We start from the raw sequence: 13,800 nt of genomic DNA, 5'->3' as shown, positions 1-13,800 counted from the left end.
AAAGTAAGCGATGGAAAACCAAGGTGCCTGGTTTAGAATAAAGTTTGTAGTGTTCTCTTTTCCAAGAGCGCATCACTTATTAATATGCTCCCTACCTGTCGTGACGCATTATGCGCTCATTAAAAAGTAGCCTGAGGGGAAATTCTAAACTTTCATTTTAAGGTGAGATCTTTCAACTTCACTAATTGTTTAAAATGTTACAACCCAGGAGGCAAAAGTTATCGAACACTCCTCATAATTGAGTGAGCGAAGAAAAGGTCGTTTAGGGCGACCAACGTTCAGGTTGCCTAGGATAGGCGACCTGGTCGTTTACGCAGGAGCCGGGAAGTGCGTAGAGTGGCTCCTGTGGGGTGCAGCATTTGGGCGACGTCTCTTATTAGGCCAGACCAGAGAAGGGGGCGAAGATCCGGTGGTGGAGCAGCCATTGAAAGGGACATGGGAAGGATAGAGAAGTGGGAGGAAGAATAGTGATTGCTGGGCACAAAGACAAGTACCGGACCCGTGTTTTGTTTTTGTCCGCATAACCATCACAGACCTGATAATGGGGAATTCCAGGTCGGTTAATAAGTGAGCCACTGGATCACACGGGAGAGAAAGTGCTTGAGCTTGGCGAATGTGTGTTCCTCGTCGGCCTCAGCTGGCGGAGGTGAGTGAAAGAATGCGGAGGTCCAATCGAATGTTTTTAGGGCGCTGTCTGTGGTGCCTTCGGTTGATGGCGCGTTCTTCTCGAGAGCTGCATTCCTGGGGCCTTGGTTCAGTGCAACCTGTGGACCGATTTGCACGAGCAGGGCTATAAAGGGCGAGAGGAAGTGTCGTAGGGTCCCAAATGTTCCCGCGGAGGAGCCTCTGCTTCGTTGTACTATGCCGTAGAAAAGGCGCTCCCCATTTTTCGATGTGGGAGTTCTTGGGAGATGTATTTTTGTTTTCTTATTTTGGCATTTGTGAGGGCTAAAATGAACCTTTGAGCAATTTACTCCGTCAGTGCTGCCCAGCAGCTGTTACCCTCCTGATGATCTCCCTTTGTTCGGCACGGATTTTGGCTCGACAGGGTCTGTGTTCTATAGGCAAGAAAAGATAAATAATGACTTCGTATTTAATGCGACAGTTGCTAGTGATTTTAAGGGTACAGTCACAAATTCGTGCGCCTTGAATAACTGAGAGGAGTGCGAGTACACCATTTCAACGTCCCCCTTCATTACTCCTGTGTTTTTGGGGCCTTTCTTCATACTATTCATTTCTCTAAATACAGTGCTCTAAGCTACAACCAGCGTCGCTTTATTACACTGCGAGCGCTGGTATTTCTTTCCAGCAAATTGCAAGGCACTGCACGGCAACTTGCTAGTCACAAAATCTCCAAAGGCCAAGGAAAGCGTATACGGTGAGGAACTACATAAGTACTTGTCGTCTACGATACATTTTCTCTTCACGAAAATACGTATCAGTGTGACCTGCATACTTTCACGTCACAGAAACGTAATTTCTCGATCTATACTCACTTGATGTATGGACTTATCGTCCCTGAAAACAGCGTGATCCTACTGGCCAGCAACTCAGCCTTTTAGCGCAAGGTATCGTGAATTCACGACGTGCCGTTTGCACGAAGTATACTCATTTCTGCACCAAGCTTGCATAAAAAGTTTGATGTCAACATGTCCTTAGTGTCCACTGCTTTCCGATCAGAATTTTCGGCGTCACTGTGAGCAAGGTGTGCGAAGAAAAAAAAAGGGGCAGGCATATGCGACTTGCAGCCAGCGTCCAATAATTCCTCGTCTCTCATTTTCTGATGAATGTTGCTGGGGAAATAGGAAGATATTTGTTGTATACAAAAGTGTTTACTCCCCAGCGACTTTGAGTTGATTTGAGGCCTTTGAGTTGGTCTCTCATACAGCTCGGACTAGCTGCACAAAATAGAACTATAGTCGGATACAACTTAAGCCTGCAGTGAAGCCTTGAGCACATTTAGGACCGCCTCACAGAATTCTTCCACGACAAAAATGTATTCCGGTTTTAAAACTTTTCTTGTTTCTTAAACAAGAAGCTAATCACAAGAAAAAAGTTATAAGCTCTAAAATTTCGATACATGGCTTGTTTAATAAAGTCAAACATTAAAAAAGCTGATTTCGTTTACTGTTGTGACTGGCCAGCGGGACAATACAGGACATCGCGGACCGTGGTCCAGTGTTGCCACCTGCTGTATTTTAGGTTGTATCCTATTATAGTGATTTTTATTTTGAATAGTTGACATACCGATTTTTTTTTATATATTTTAGCGGCGCTAATAAATTTTCAGATTGGTGCTTGATGCCGGTACATTATCTACAGCTAGCAGAATGCAGAGGTAATGAACTTATTCGTTGATGCTTTCATGATTTGGCCTATAAAAAGTTAAATGATAGTAACGATTAATTTCGTTTGCTGATCTCGGAGAGATTAAGTTTTTATAGAAATCAAGCAGGCGACGAACGCGAAATACAATAAAAAAAAGTCAACCATGCTTTATGGTGATGAACGGGAAATGCTTTCAAAAAAACGTCACCTATGCTATAGTGCGGCGCGGGTTAAATGCAGCATATAGTTCCAAACTTAATAAAAAAATGTGTCCATGAAAAAAAGAGATACAATTCTGCAAGAAGCAGAAAAGGCGTAGAATCGTGAAGAAATATGTGCACCAGGAGTTTTAACTGGCAGACGAAAGCTGCTTAGTCGAGTTCTTGTCACCGCTGTCGGACAAGCAGTGCACGAAAGTACTGAGCGGCTATTATAACCTTCAATACGACTGCGCCAGCTAGAGTGGTCACTGCGGCTGAAAGAAATTTAAAATGTTTTTATTGCAGGGTGTGGCTGAAAAGAAGGCAACCCTGAAAAAAAAAAAAAAGCGGCCATTTCAGTTTTCAGCCTGATTCGTCACATTTTAGCAAAGCTATGCGCGCACCGACTTGTGACGTGAGCCCTCAAGCCCCATAGATACGTTGGAGGTCGTAGTAAGCGCGATGGGGCTTGTCGCAAGGGGCAACGCGAATACGGTATGCGTCATCGAACTCTGCTACCAATAAAGAAAGCAGGCATTATGATGCATGAAAACGGTATTCAGCTCCGAAAACGCGTCAACTGCACAAGAACCTCGCTGAATTTCGAAACAAGCCACACGCCGCCACTTCCTCGACGCCCGCAATGAGCTTCGAGAAGAAAAGGAGATTATTATTCATTATTCAAATAGTGTGGCACAAATCCAACTGAAAAAAAAAATTGTAACTAGCGGCTTCTCTCGCAGGGAGTCATAGATAGCTGCGCACCGTCATCCTGCGGAAGTGAAGGCACGACTAATGGACAAATGATTCGACGACAACTCAACATCCGGCTGCAAATGCGCCAACTGTATTAGAAGCAGAAAACAGCGAGCGCGTGCCTTCGTAGGACGCACGCGTGGTCAGAGCTATCTCGCCGTCATAAGATGTATTGCTTGCGCGCATGAATACGCCGAACCAAGGGAAAAAAGCACTTCCTCGAAAGGTGCATTACTTAGGCACTGTCGCATAGGGGTCAGCATTCCGGGCAGAGACCACATCTGCTAGGAATCCAGCCGAAGTGCCAAGGGGCTCGAATACGCGGCAACGCCACAATAGGCTAGAAAGCATAGCGTGACTGCAGTAAGTAAGGCGTGTAGCCCGTAATAAATTATATTGGTCTCAAACACCACCCAGCGCCCGATCGAACTCAGGGAAAGATACAACGCGCGTCTTCGTCCGTCGTCGGAGCCCCCATAGAAATGCAGCAAGTTACCTCTACGGTCTGTGGACAACGCAGACACGACACTTGCGACTACACAATGAAGCACTGACGTATCTGGCTATCTCTGGGACGTAGTTAGCAAAAAAGTGTACGCGAGGGACGGTTGTTAGGAAGCTTGCGGCGCTCTTCACTGAGATTATTTTACGACGACTGAGCACGAGTCTTTACGGCAGTTGATGGGGAAGAATTGAAGCAACACTCCTCTTGCTTCCATTGCGAATGTAGAGCCATGCGCCCGCTTGGATGCAACGGGCGAGATTTTAAAATGCACTCACTTAAGAACGTTTTTCAATGCAATTCAAACTTTTGCGGCCATTTCGGCTCAAAAAAAAAAAAAATAACAACTTCATGGCTGTGAATGGGTAATATACAGCTCAACCCTGTAAAGCCTGTTGTATCACTGCTGATATGGAGCGTAAAACTGTGAATAATTTTCATATCTGCCCGCAAAGCTACCTGAATTTCTAATATGCTTAGAGAAACGGTGTTTTCCGAAGTAATTATCAAAGCAGGGCCAATGTGACCCTTGCAGGAGATGCGGGAGGCTTGCTGAAATATTAATTCAAGTGAAAGCTGACCGTTAAGCCAAAGCAGCCTAAAATTTCCATGGACTTAATTGCTGTAATGTTGCTGGTAAAAGAGTTCTGAACTTTCATCAAGATTTATTGCAAGGTGTGAGTATTCGCGCGCGGTCTTATTGTTCTTAGTCGTGCAGAAATTGTCGTAATCTGCAACTTAAAATTATGCAGTAAACCCAAATTTCTGAATAAATCTTTCAATTTTTCCTATTCCTGCAGTGGGTAGTGTACTAGTGACGAAATACCGGATAACTTTTAGACAACGTTTACGTCACCTGGACACTGCAAGGTTAGCAGCGTGCTCATACAGTATATCATCCACAAAACAGTGACTATTTATTGACGGGTTTGTTCTTTGTTTCCTTGTACAATAAAATAAACTGAACTTCACATAGTGTTCCAGTTTTTCGCGAAAAATTAAGTCGAGATCCCGCTGCGTGATAGAAGCGCGGTCCGTCGGAAAACATGCAAGACCGGCACGCAACCACACAACCGCAGTGTGGTCATCTTTTCAGTTTTTTTTTTGCAGCACTCGTTTCTCATGCTGTTCGTGAGAGTGATAGCTTTTTTCTGTTCAATGTAAGTAATGTCACTTCAGTTCTCATGGTTTTAAGCGTGAAATGCTTTGAGCTCTTATTCTCGGGGAATTAACTCAGGCGAACATCGACCTAAACACACGCGGAGCCGACGCTGGAACTGAGATGAGTACTGGAATCGAGACTAAGTTTAAACTAGAGCTGAGACTGTCCGAAAGATTTCGAAATTTACTGTCCGAATGATATTTTAGAGGAAAAAAAAAGTAACTTCCATCCAGCGCTGCGTACCGTATTCGAAACAGCGGTGCGAATAAAACAGCTTCATTTACCGGCGCCTCAGACCACGCAGACAAGCGGTTCGGGGTGTGCGAAGACACCGGGGCCCCCGACTTTCCCTTCACCGGTGCTAGTAAAGAAAAGGTGCCCGAGCATGTGCGCGCGAGGATCGTCAGACGTGCGTCGGGGAGGGCGTGCCTGTGAGCTTTAGCGCCACGACAAACCTGTCACGAATGTGACTGGACATTGCTGCGGACAATGCGCTCCGTCGGCTAGGAACCAAACCAGAACGAACTATTTTATGTTCGCGGGTTAAGACAGAGTCGAGAAGAACATTCGTACGATTAAAGTCACGACGTTGGGCTGCAATCCTAGTGGGCTTAATCGGACAGTCTCGACTGTCTGCAGCACGCTGTGTGACTAATTTTGTGACTAATGCAAATAAACAAACCATTAAGCTCTATCTCAAACTCTCCCATCTTCACCGTTGTCATCCCAAGGGACATAGCAGACCAGCTTCCTTGCCGAAAGATTTAGTTTTCAGCTAACTATTATCATCCGCGCCAATTTGTTTCCGGAATGACGCTGCTCAGACTTTCTTTATGGATTCGTTTTTTTTTTCTTTCGAGAAATATGTGGCTCCTAGAAGGCATGGGTGAAGCCTCTATGTTGCTAAGATTAGAAAAAAAAAGGAAATAGAGACAGCAGGTGAATTCAATAAGAGCAATAATGTAAGAACTCAGATAATTACAGCAAAAAACTGCCCTGAATGGCTCCAGAATGAATCACCTAGTGTCCCAGATGGCTGTTCACTAAACTTCACTAAGGGAGGGGTTATTGCTGTGTAGTTGGACTCCAGCTACGGTTGCTTACATTTGAGCCTGTGATCTCAGAAGCAACATAGCAACGACGGCACTGCCACTGGTCCCCACTGAAAATAAAGCGATGGAGGAGGATGGTCGAGTTATATACCAAAGCGTATCAGAGCCTTGAATGACAAGCCAGTTTGAAAAACAGGGGATGCAGGTAAAGCGTAATAGAATTCAGAGGCACGAAAAAGAAGTCACCCAAGCCAACATCCACGACTTGGAGTCGAACCAGCGGAAGCGGGAACTAGGCTATCGCCACTTGTTTGTTTTAAACATGGTATATATTACAGTGAAGCAATGTTCTACGTACATGAACTATATACAAACCATGTCTTTTCTGCGCTTGGTTTAGGTGTGTCTTAGCTGATTTGCGATTGCTTTCTTCTTGGTTTGTACTAGGCCATCACTGCAGCCGAACACGCCTTGTGATAATGATGATGATGATAAACTGCACCACACTCTCGCGCTATGCCTTGCAGAGCGTCGTCTTCATCAACTTCCATCCGCTCCGTTAGGCAGCACTGCCCACTCGTCGTCGTCTTCTACGTAACACAAATCCGTGCTTTCGAAGTGATTCGAATGTAGTAAACATTCTCTGTAGTTTCTTTTTTATGGTATACGGAATATGAACATCTCCGGAAAAAGGTGGCACCAGGTTCTAACTTCGTTCAGTATTTTCGAGAAAAATATCGGATCCGATTTACGCAACATCTGGGCGAACGCGAGGGAGAGACAGGATTACTTGCAGATCCGAAATGTGCTTAAACATTTGCTATTTGCTACGAGAGACTTCTTTCCTAAGACATGAAGGCAAAGCGCTTGTGAGACGACTTGTTTTCCTGCCTGTGAAACCCATTACCACCGTACCTTCTCTCTGTCGCAAAGAAGCTTCATTTCTTGATTTCTGAAATACCTGTCCTGTGTTCTAGTTGCCTCGCATTCCGTTTCTATTTTTAGCTCTTATTTTTCGGATATTTATCTACGGAGTCGCTGTATCGGTCACATGTACCAATGATCCAAAAACATGTGCATCAGAAGCAGGAACACGGAACTGATTAGAGGGGCGCAATTTGCTCAGTGGCTGTTTCTCACGCTGCATTGCTGTGCAAAACAAAAACAGAAATTGTGCTTTACTGGGTTCCTTCCTGCCCCTTGCCTACTACGCTGCCGAAGAAAGGGGATTTCTTGTTTGTCACACTTCAGAAGCTGGCAACCAATGCGTTGGACCGCTAAGCTTTCACCGTTTCCGCGTTGCTGCCACTCACGTGCCGGCGTGTTAGCAGTTATTCGCGACGATGGCTACGTAAATACCCTTGCAAATGGCAGTCACAACGCATCAACTGGCACTACGGTGTGGTGCAGAATGAGTGACCTCTGAGCCAGCTATAAATTTTTCCACGTAATAGCAAGGAGGCCAGCATGAATTAGATCACCCGTTTTCGCAGATTTCCGCGTGAAATTACGTGCCGCCAGGCATTCGATTCACTCAATGCGAAGTTCAGAAAGTGTGTTATCGACTCGCAAGTGCTGTCACCGCTGCCCTATTGTGGCACTGATCGACATACATGACATAGTTCACACCTGTCCTCTGCCCCGCCGCGGTGGCTCAGTGGTTACGGCGCCCGGCTGCTGCCCCGAAAGACGCGGGTTCGATCCCGGCCGCGGTGGGCGATTTACGATGAAGGCGAAATTCTAGAGGCCCGTGTACTGTGCGATGTCAGTGCACGTTAAATAACCCTAGGTGGTCGAAAATTACGGGGCCCTTCACTACGGCGTCCATCATAGCCTGAGTTGCTTTGGGACGTTAAACCCCAATAAACCAAACCAAACCACACCTGTCCTCTGCAGAATACGCTGCGTTGTATTCATGCGATACGCACGGAAGGGATTGACTTGTCTGTAAGGTAAGTACAATAATCGTGAATAATTAGGCAAAGAGCAGGCCAGCGTCAATACGAACCTTTTCTACAGTAACCATTTCCCCTATTGAATAAGTCATCGCTTCGGTGTGCACTTCGGTGGCATTTCAGCGTGTGGTGTGCATTTCTGCCCGGGCTGCTATGTTGGCGCTAATGTTGGCCGAAAGGAATTGTAACCTCGACATGCCTACAGGATTGTGAACTCAGATTTTAAGCAGTATAGGCTAGTTGCTTCCTGATGTTGGCAAGAAGAACGCAACTTTCATGGACAGCTTGGAGGAGTAAAGGGTGCAAAAATGCTGGCGTGATCTGCGACTTTGTCTTCGCCATGTCACTGCTTGACACGTTCGTGCCGCGTTCAAACATCTCCCAAATGGCAAACCACAAGAACCTACTGGCTGACCAAGGGTTACTGGCGGTTATTTGCGGACGGCGGCTCAGCAATATATTGTGCATGCCGTTAAATTTAACAATGACACCAGTTTGCAATGCTAGGAGGTGAATAAAACATACCAAATTTGCTTTTTTCATGCTTTGGCTTTAATACGCGGCTCGTAGTATACGGCATCCCGTTACAAAGCATAGTCTCTATGCTAACGTGCCTGCGAGCACTGGCGATTAATGCATAAGATCTTGCTTCAACCGTAGTCTTTTACGGGGCGAAAAAAAAAAAGCCTGTCTAAGATTAAGCACGTCGAAGCTTTTCATTCTTAGTAGTAAGGACCCGCTACGGTGACGCATTCCTTCCTTGTGCTGGGACTTCGTTCAGTCCTTCCTCGTGGGTACGGGTTAGCACGGCTGAACAGAGCAAAAAAAAAAAAAGAATAGTACCATTCGGTTTGTCCCAGGTCGCTTGCTTTTGGCAAATAAGTTTATGGGAACTCTTGGCGACGAAGACGATTACACGGTTTGAGCCTCTCTCTACTCGTAGCGACGAGTTAAGAGCTTAACATCTCACTTGCGCCTGGTCCGTTGGTCCGCAGGGTTAGGCGAGCATCCGATTGGCTATGAAAGGCTCACGCTGAGTCTCTTACAAGTGTCCCCTGATCGGTGGTTACTTGTGACGGCGTCTTCGTCTTCGCTTGTTTTTGGCGACCTTCGTCTGCGGCTGCACCTCTTCGTCCGTGTCATGGCTCGGTGACACCGGTTCAGTCTCGGAGACCACCGGTGGGCGCCCTCCGCCCTCCCGGCGCTCGGGTCCGCTCTCTGGTTGGTCCACTGTCTCGTTGTCGCTGCTGGCCACAACCGTTCCTCCTTGCTTTGCCACAGGTGCTGCGACGTCTGCCTGCTGCTCAGGCTTGTGCTTATTGGCGGGCTGGCGGTCTTTTTTCTTGCCTGCATTGTCACCGAGCCGGACCTTGGCGGCCTTGCTGCCCTGCGCTGGGTTGCCGGAGAGGATTTTTGTGGGGTCGATCTCCGGCAAGTTGAAGAGAGCTGCGGCAACGGCGTTCTTCCCAGGCTCGCCTTCTAATGCCTTCTTCAGCTCTGTCGGCTGGGTACCCTGGTTCTCTTCTCCCTGGAAGTCATCCGCTGGGCGGAATGCTGACGTGACGAGCTTGCGCGACGACGCAGTCTTCTCAGAAGCCTTGCTGCAGTGCTCCTCTGTTGGCTTCTGGCTGCACGTATCGCTGAGTTCGCTGAACGCCACCGCGTGAGCCACGGAGACCGGGCGTCGCCCCAGGTTCCGGCCGGGGCTTTGACACTGGGCTATCGTTTTGCGCAGGAATGGCGCAAGTGGTTCGCCGCTCGGCATGAGCGCTGTGACCACTTTGCTGTTGACAGAGCAAACTGGCTTCCGCCTCCTCCATTTCGCCCCGATGTGGACCGTGGCTTGCACTACACAGACGGTATTGCACGTGTCGGCGCTGTCGCTTACTTGAGCTGATGGCTGGCCCGCAGCAGGAGCAGGAGGGGCTGCCTTCGCCTTCAGTTTTTGCGACCGGCCCGCCATGGTTCCCTGGTCTGGAGGAGCCGCCGCGCTGCCGTTGCTCTGCGCCTCCGTAGCTCGCGCTGGCTCGAGCCGGGAGCGCTTTCTTTTGCGTCGTCTTCTTGGCCAAGAGCAGCAATTATGCATACCTAAAAGACGTGATGCGTCATCGCTCAAGCTTCCAGTAACTGAAAAATATACCTTTTCGCTTTTTTTTAATTGCTAGACGTGCTTGGAAAGAGCTATATCGGCCTCATTCTTGTCTCTTATTTTGCCTCCTATTCATAAAATTTGTCGTGTACCCTCTACGCTGCATTGGCCGTTGAAGTAAAAACCGTGAATCACAGAGCAATAATTCTGCCCTTCCCTACTCGTTCTAACTGGATAGCGAACAAACTGAATTTGACTTTCCGTGTAGGCATAAATCTGGGAACTAGCGACAGTGAGCAAGTCTTTCGGAAGAAAACCCGCTAAATGGCTAGACGACCTAAATTATGAGTGAAGCTACCACCTGGGGAAGTCAGTATTATGGCAATAAGCCCGAAACCTGGAATCCGGCTGAGGAGTGTTTTGTGGCAAGAGACACCCATAAGTTAGCATATTCCTCTCATCCGTCTGTGTCTTAAGAATGGTGAAGTACCTAGAAAATAGCTGTACTTTTCATCTTGCTGAGGTCCCGTACTTCTTATGCCAGGATTGTTGTGCCTCCTTCTTGGCCATCTCTCTTAATCTCTGGCTTTCTTTCCCTCTTTGTCCTCAGAGTAGTTCAAACAGTGCAAGACGCAACAGCAGACTAAGAAAAGATGACTAAACATGCGTATACGTAATGTACAGAACCGCGTTGTTCACATTCTTCCTTTCCATGGGGCTGGTGTCCCATAATACCTGTTTTGTTTTTGAAGTATCACTTTTTAGGGACTAATTATCGCTGCGCATAGACTAACTTGAACCATTGCAGGCTTTGCCGTGCAATATCAGGGAACCCGACTATCATCCGGCTGAGCATTCAAAATAGAATAGTCAAGAATGAATTAAAAAACAGAATACTCCTAGGTACTAAGAAGCAAATAAAAAAGTAAAAGACGCTAAACAGAAAAAGAACACTATAATGAAAGACGATTAGGCAAGGTGTCGTCCCAAGTAGTAGTAGCAGCAGTAAAGTAGTATTAGCGTAGCAATAGTATAGAAGTAATGATAGTATTAGTAGTAGTTCAGTAGTAGTAGTAGTAGAAGTAGTAGTAGTAGTAGTAGTAGTAGTAGTAGTAGTAGTGGTAGTAGTAGTAGTAGTAGTAGTAGTAGCAGAAGTAGCAGCAGTAGAATCATGCGCAGCAGTAGTAGAAGAAGAAGAAGTAGTAGTAGTAGTAGTAGTAGCAGTAGCAGTAGCCTGAGGACATCGTCATCATCATCAGTAGCAGTAACTCGAAGAAGAAAGAGAAGAGGCCAAAAGAAGTGCTCTGAGAGGCGACAACATTTTTGTCAAAAACGCCCTGGGACCTTGGAAGGCGAAGAACAAGCGACGAGACCGCGAGACCGGCGATCTACCTTGCCTTTGGTTCTCGCCGCCTGCCTGCTCGCCTGCCTGCTTCGTTTCCTGGTGGTGTCGGGCGTTTCTTTTTGGTGAGGCCGTTCCACTTTCAGGGGTTTTTGGTCAGGTTTCAGTGCAGCTCCGCAGATTTGGGTAATGTGAGGTTGCCGTCACGCTGTTTGTACGCATGTTTTTCACCTCCCCGGGAGGGGGCTCGGCAGCTTGGTTCGCCAGCCTGCCGGTCGAAAGCTTGCCTCTGATTTCATTGGGAAAGAATGGTGTCGATGCAATACTGGTGGCGCTTGTACCATTAGGTGATGGAATACTGAAAGTGAAGAATCCTAAAACGATCCAGCAACAACTCAAGAGTCTGACGAATCACTATCTAGACATCTCTGAAGTGCGACTTTTCGGGTGGCGTGGTATTGTTTGCAAATCGGCAAACATTTAGTGTGTGTCCATTGTAATACATTCACTTTTATTCAGGTTAAGGCCTTCATTCCTGAACAGCTTGCGTGCACTAAATGCATTGCACGTGGAGTGGACCCGACATCTGCCACTCAAGAAATTTTGGAGGAATTCCAGGATGCAGGAGTGGGGGTTATTTCTGTATACCGCGGCTCGCGCGAGGTGGCTGGAGTGCGTGTAGCTACGGAGTCAGTTATAACAACTTTTGCTGGTTACACATGCCTCTCGGAGTTGAAAATTTGGCCAATTGTCTAACGCGTGGATCCGTTGAATCCTCGTCCGCTGCAATGCGCCAACTGTTGGTGATTCGGGCACAGTGGTAGAGCCTGTAAGTCGACGATTAGATGCCGGGTATGTGGTTAAGGCCACTCTTCCGACAGCTGCACCACTGGACAACCAAGCTGTTGCTTATGCAATACCGTCCACAGCGCCGATAATGCCACTAGTGAAAAACGGCTACAGGAGCAAAGTTTATTGGAATTAATTGAGCAGAATCGCTGTTCTCTAGCAAAGGCTCATGCAATCTTTAACCGCAAAAAACGTACTTACGCCAGCCTTGTGCGTTTGTCTGCTCCTGACCTCGAAGCCACATTGTCTGCATTAGTTTTGTCAACCGTCGGAAAAGCACTTTCAGTTGTGGTCGAGCGTAAGCTCAGCACCTTCACTCAGGCGTTGTCTGATATTGTTGCGAGTCAGGTTGTTTGTCATCCTCAGCCTGCAGTGCCGCCAGCATCAGCTTCACTTCAAGCCTGTGCTGAAAGTTTAATTGGACCGTCATCTTCCAAAACACCGACTCACGTGCCACCTCTCGATAGCATCACGGTCAGTCTTTCTCCGAACAGTGTTTGCACTACTGATGTGGAAATGACTAGCCCTATGGAGAAGCGTCTTGCTTCCACCTCTCCCTCTAGGTCCCCCGTCCCCAAGGTCAAGACTAAAAAAGGGCCTTATAAAGTCTCTTCCAAGTCTGATATGCTAGAAGAGGCTGTTGCAGCCTCTTTTCTCGAATAGTCATCATGGCTGGTGTAAAGGTTCTTCAATGGAATTCCTGCTCTATTGTATCTTCTCTTCCAGATTTAAAACTTCATTTAGCTTCCCATAACCCAGACATAGTGCTCTTAAAAGAAACTTGGCTCCCCTCTGTAAAGTCACTTTCATTAAATAGGTTTCGTGTTTTTCGAGCGGACCACATAAATGGTAGAAACTGCGGGTTAGTGACTGATTTCTTTAAAACTGTGTCACCGGGCATCAATAAATAAAAAAGTAATGCTTTTTGACTGCAAGCTGTTAGCTGTAGACCTTACTGTACAACACTGCGCCACTGTCACAGTCGCTAACGCATATTTTCCAGCAGGAGTATGCAGAACTGACTATCTAGACAGCTTACTTGCCAACTCTAATAGAGTCATCATTGCTCGGGACTTCAAATCACATCACGTTGTCTGGGTACCTACACTGACTCACATGGTCATATGTTATGGGCAATGCTGTCGGCAAATGATGTGCGCTGCTGCGATTCTCGGGCCATAACCTTCATCCGTAGAAGTTCGCGTTCAGTTCTCAATTTGTCCTTGGCAGCAGGTGTGGTAGGTATAGGGGCATGGTCAACAGTTGACAGTGGTACATCTAGTGACAACTTGGCAATTGCTTTCACCACCTTGATGAGCTCACTTCGTGATCATGCTTCTGCCCGAAAGCTAGTTAATGTTGTAGCCCACAAATCTTTTTTGCGCGCCTCCCTTACATCTGATCCTAGTTCCTGTAGGAACGACAGGGCTCAGCGAGTGTTTTCTCTAGTTTTGAAGGCTATGAGAGTTCCCAGTTCATTGTGTGGCCTGCTGTTTGTAATAAATCACCATGCCCATGGTGGAAAGACGCGTGTGAGACAGCCTTCCGCCGCAAGAAAGCAGCAT

Source organism: Amblyomma mixtum, chromosome 3 (assembly GCF_055824585.1).
Source record: "Amblyomma mixtum isolate Tamu chromosome 3, ASM5582458v1, whole genome shotgun sequence".
Taxonomy (NCBI): Eukaryota; Metazoa; Arthropoda; class Arachnida; order Ixodida; family Ixodidae; genus Amblyomma; species Amblyomma mixtum.
The sequence above is the reverse complement of the archived record's forward strand: the minus strand, read 5'-3'. Positions refer to the sequence as shown.